At 39.6% G+C, this 5,777-nt stretch overlaps 1 pseudogene; it reads left to right on the top strand.

Annotated features, from left to right (window-relative positions):
• The first annotated feature begins 202 nt into the window (after positions 1-202).
• On the top strand, positions 203-3,140 carry LOC118842725 (annotated as a pseudogene).
• Positions 3,141-5,777: the final 2,637 nt, after the last annotated feature.

Here is a 5,777-nt window from a genome sequence, read left to right on the forward strand (position 1 = left end):
CAGATGGGAGCTAACGACACTTTCAAATGATTTATTCTGTCCATTTCACTTTGAAGTCTTTTCACCTGGTGAAGGAGGATATAGATCAGGTAGTTTACTTTTCTTGGTATGGAGGGAAAGGATTATAATTATATGTGTGTGTACATGTGTGTCTGTATATATTTTTTGCTGTTTGTTTCTTGTAGGAGAGATTAGACCTGAAATGAGAGAGACTACTGGAAAGCTAAGGATTTCTGTGAAAGAAAGTCACAAAGAAAGCTTCATGTGTGATGGTCCCTGTGACTTCACTGGGAGAAAAATCTGTGCTGTATTTCACAGAATCCACAGAGGAAAGAAATCTTATAATTGTCGTCATTGTGGGAAAGACATGAATCAACAGTCATCCCTGATTTGCCAAGAAAAAATTCATACTGGAGAGAAACCATATGAGTATCACGAATGTGCTGAACCTTTCAGTGAACACTCATCCTTCATTATTCATCACAGTGTTGACAGCGGTAAGAAACCTTATGAATGTAATCAGAGTGGAAAGGCTTGGAGTTACAGTTCTAGTCTTGCTGTACATCAGAGCATCTGCATTGGAGAGAAACCATATGAATGTGATAAATATGGAAAGGCATTCACACAGAGCTTGAACCTTACTCAACATCAGAAAATCCACAATGGTGAGAAACTTTTTCGATGTAATCATTGTGGAAAAGCTTTCAGATGTAAAAGCCATCTTGCCATACATCAGAGAATCCACAGTGGGGAGAAACCTTATGAATGTATTCATTGTAGAAAGGCTTTCAGATACAACTCCCATCTTGTTGCACATCAGAGAATCCACAATGGGCAGAAACCTTATGAATGTAAGCAGTGTGGAAAGGCTTTCACACAGATCTCCGGTCTTGCTAATCACCAGAGAATCCACACTGGGGAAAAACCGTATGAATGTAATGAATGTGGAAAGGCTTTCATAGCGAGCTCCGATCTTGCTAAGCACCAGAGAATCCACACTGGAGAGAAACCTTATGAATGTAATCAATGTGGAAAGGCTTTCACACTGAGCTTCGCTCTTGCTCAACATCAGAGAATCCACAATGGGCAGAAACCTTATGAATGTAAGCAGTGTGGAAGGGCTTTCAGACAGTTCCCCAGTCTTGCTGTACATCAGAGAATTCACACTGGGGAGAAACCGTATGAATGTAATGAATGTGGAAAGGCTTTCATAGCGAGCTCCAATCTTGCTAAGCACCAGAGAATCCACACTGGGGAGAAACCGCATGAATGTAATGAATGTGGAAAGGCTTTCATAGCGAGCCCCGATCTTGCTAAGCACCAGAGAATCCACACTGGAGAGAAACCATATGAATGTAATCAATGTGGAAAGGGTTTCAGACAACACTCTGGTCTTATTACACATCAGAGAATCCATACTGGGGAGAAACCTTATGAATGTAGTCAATGTGGAAAAGCTTTCAATTCTAGCTCCAATCTTGCTGTCCATGAGAGAATCCACACTGGAGAGAAACCTTATGAATGTATTCATTGTAGAAAGACTTTTAGAAAAAACTCCCATCTTGTTCAACATCAGAGAATCCACGATGGGCAGAAACCTTATGAATGAAAGCAGTGTGGAAAGGCTCTCACACAGATCTCCACTCTTGCTGTACATCAGAGAATCCACAATGGGCAGAAACCTTATGAATGAAAGCGGTATGGAAAGGCTTTGACACGGATCTCCACTCTTGCTAAGTACCAGAGAATCCACACAAGACATATAATTTCTGGATTTAATTAATTATTGCTAGTGAAGAATAAAAGAATGGTTGTTTAACTATCTCCTGTCAACTGAAGAGAAATCATGGAGGCCTGTCAATACTTATATGCCCTTAGATAAGTGGGTATAACCAACAGGAATAAAATAATTCTGATCACTTAAAACCTAATGAGAATGAGTATTATAATGAGCGGTGGGCATTCTACTGAGTGGCTGGGGGATATGACTCATGACTCTTATCTTGCACAGAGAGACTGATCTCTATCTAGAGCTGTCCAAATAAAACACAATGGGCCTGAATTCACCTAGAGTAAAATGTCTTTACCTTTTGGTCAGATCTAAACTTTTCCAGTTGGCTAAGTCTTGTCCAAGATTTCATCTCATTATTATCTCTGCCTTTCAAAGGTTGGCTGAATCACCTATAGGGGCTGATTTCTGAATGAGGACAGGGAAAGATGGCAAATGCTTAATACTAATTCAATAATTCATTATTAACATGTGTGAAATAATCATTTCTCTCACATCAGAGAATTCTAGAGCACATTTCTCATTAATATAATCAACATGAAAAGTGTTCAGGCTAAAGGCATTCCTTATTTCCCATCAGAATTCACACGTGGTAGAAATCATATCCCTGAAATGAATGTGGAAAGACATTCACATGGTCTATAGAACTTGTCAGACATGGACAAGTTCTATGTGGACTCAGTTGGGAAAGTCTGCAGCCAGAGATCATCTTTTCCTTTACATCAAGGATTTGTAGTGGAGGGAACACTTATGAATGTGCTCAATGAGGACTTGCCTTTTCGTGGAAGTGGCAGGTCACTAGGTATCAACAATATTCACGCTGGAATGGAGCCTGATAAAAGCAGTAATTGTGGGAAGGCCTTCACCTGGAGGTCATAAATTCGTGTACAGTATGTACTCCAATGTGCACATTGGAGTAATCTTCTTGGAGATAAAATTTATGGATGTAATTAATGAGGGATGGCCTCTCCCTGCAGCACAGACCTCACTAGACATTACATATTTCCTATAGTTCATGAAGCTTTAAAAATTTAAAATTTTCTTTGAAATCCCAAGGTCTCTCATGACTATCCTGGCCCCGTAGGGTGAAACCTGCCACCAGCTTGCTCACTTAACTCGACTCTCCTCACTATAGTGAGATACCTTTCCTGCTCACCCTCCAAATCTGCTTCACTACTCCAAAATTTTCTCTGAGCCATTATTGTAAGGTTGTTTGAAAGGGGATTTGGATGAGCCCAGGAAAGTTACTGCTTCACCTTGCTATCTTGGTTCCAGAAGGCCTGATGGCCATTTTTGCAGGACATATCCCCTTCATAGCTCAATTTTTTTTTAAAAGATCTCTTGTCTTCTGCATTCATTTGTGTTCTTCTATTTCTTTGTATTGCTCATTTAGAAAAAAAAACCTTATCCTTGCTATTCTCTGAAATTCTGAATTCATTTGGCTATATCTCCTCTCTTTCTCTTCCTTTCCTTCTTTCCCCTGCTATTTGTAAGGCCTCATCGTTCAGCCATTTTTGCCTTCCTCCTCTTCATTTTCTTTGGAATATATTTAGTTGTTGCCTCCTGTACAATATTAAGAACTTCTCTCTATGGTTCTTTGGGCACTCTGTCTACCAGATCTAGTCCCCTGTGTCTATGCATCACTTCCAACTCCTATCCATAAGCAATGTTATTTAGGTTATATCTGTAGGGTCTAATGTTTTTCCCAGTTTTCTTCAATTAGATTCTGAATTGTGCAATAAGAACCTTATGATCTGAGCCTCAGTCAGCTCCAGGTCATGTTTTGACTGACTGTATGGGACATCACTACCTCTGCCTTTTCCCTAGAAATTGTTTTGGGTTTTCAGAGAACTGAGGAACTTTGGCCTCTTTGGAGTCAGTGTTTGGAAGATAGACTTGCTACTGTGTTGTTGAATGGTTTGCCTTGGATTTGAACAGTACTTGACTATACATTGGAAAAAGCTTGCTGGAGATAGAACATAGGGATCTACTTAACAAGGTTAGGCCTCTTGCTCCAGACCTCATTAGATTTCCCACTATAGGAGACCTCATTAAACATCCAAAATTACTTACTGTGATTAAACTCCAGTAAATATCATTGCTTTTCCTCCTGGAATCCTAATGTTTCTCATTATTCTTCAATAATATTTCTTTAAATTCATATTCTGAAATTTCTTTAGCTATTCAACATTTGATGTGTACTTAATTTGTTTCTTGTTCTTTGCTTGCACAAAAAGTTCTGGTATAGATATTTTGATAACTGACTGCAATCATTCTATAGTATTAAAATCATAGCTGGACAAAGTGATTTTCTATGTAAGAGAATTTGGAAAATATATTCAACTGAATTGATGTCATTTAATTGGCAACATGTTTTTGTTTTAAATCTCTTATCAAAGAAGAACCGGCAACCAGGACTGGGAACCAGATCCAAGCAGGGCTCTTCTCAGCAATACAAGGTTCCAAAAGACTCATGATGGAAAATGCTATCCACATCAAGAGGAAGAATTATGCAGTCTGAATGCCAATTGAGGCAAACTATTTGCTCTCTCCGTGTTATTTTCTTGGTTGGTTTTGTTTCTTCTTTCTCATGATTCATTCTATTGGTTATAATTCTTCTTTACAACTCAAACATTCTATAAATAAGTCTAATGTGAAGGTATATGCAGAATCTATATGAGATTATACACCATCTTGGAGGGGAGGGGGAAGAAGGAGGAGGGGGAGAAAATTTAGAACTCACAAACTTCTGGAACTGAGTGGTATAAAGGTCCCAGGCCCTGTCCATTCCCTTTAGGACAAAGAGCAGGCAAATGGTTTCACTACTACTCAAGAGCCTTCTAGTCAGCCTCTGTCACTGCAAAGAAGAGGGGATTGGCTTACCTCCTAGATTCATCTCAATCCCCATCCTCACAATGTTCTCAGACTTTCCTTCACTCTCATGCACCCAATCCGAGGAGTGGGCTTGCATATAGTATTAGCATTTGCTTACATTGGATTTCTTTACAAGAATTTTCTTACATGCAATGAAGCCACAGTGAAGCCTATAGAAAGGTAATTTCAGTTCATATGGAAGGTGAGACATGGGCAGACAGGGAAATTAGATTTCCTATAAGGGGAGGTGCTTGAGTTCAGCCTTAAAGAATACTAAGGATTCTCAGAGTCAGGCATGTGTAGAGTGTATTTCAGTAATGAGGCATAGCCTGGGCAAAGGTGTGGAGACAGGAGATGAAATACCACTTGTGATGGTGGGCAAGACAGCTCTTTAGTTTTGATTGTAGAAGAAATAAAGGAGTATATTTTGTAATTAGTCTGGAAAGGGGTGCTGAGCTAGCTGGTGAAGGCTTTAAATGACAGAGTGGTTTGTATTTTATCCTAAAGAACCAAATAAACCATTCAGATTGAATCAGTCAGTCTGTCAATAAACATTTATTAAGTACTTTCCATGTGTCAGGCACATGGGGAGTGCTATGGTGAGATCTCGGTCCAGTTAAAGGACCAGAGACCCTCAGGGCTTTTCCCTGAATTTCATTTGATATATACTTTCAGAGGCCTGGGAAGGAACTGCCTTTTTATCTATTGGTCCAATAAAATGAAGGTCTTTTCAAAATTATCTAATAAGGAGGAAAGAATGAGGAAGAGTGAAGGAAGAAGGAATCTTACCTCTGGATGTACCATCCCAGTAAGAGGCTGACATGGGGATAGAGGACTGAGGCTCCAGCAGACAAATGGTTTTTTTTTCAGTTGACCATCCATTACCTGGTCCAGCACCCCATTATCTAGATCTAGATACCCCAAAGGCTGCTACTACTTTACAGAACAAAGAAGCTTCTTTACCTAGAAGTGTGTGTGAGATAGTTTGTATTTGTATAAGTGTTCCCTATATCCACTGGGACTGACATCTCGGAGACAGCCACAACCCCAACTGTCAGGTGAACTGCATTCTCTGTACCTGTATGTGATTCTTCATGGAAATTCATTTCACTGA

The sequence above is a fragment of the Trichosurus vulpecula genome, chromosome 3 (assembly GCF_011100635.1).
Source record: "Trichosurus vulpecula isolate mTriVul1 chromosome 3, mTriVul1.pri, whole genome shotgun sequence".
Taxonomy (NCBI): Eukaryota; Metazoa; Chordata; class Mammalia; order Diprotodontia; family Phalangeridae; genus Trichosurus; species Trichosurus vulpecula.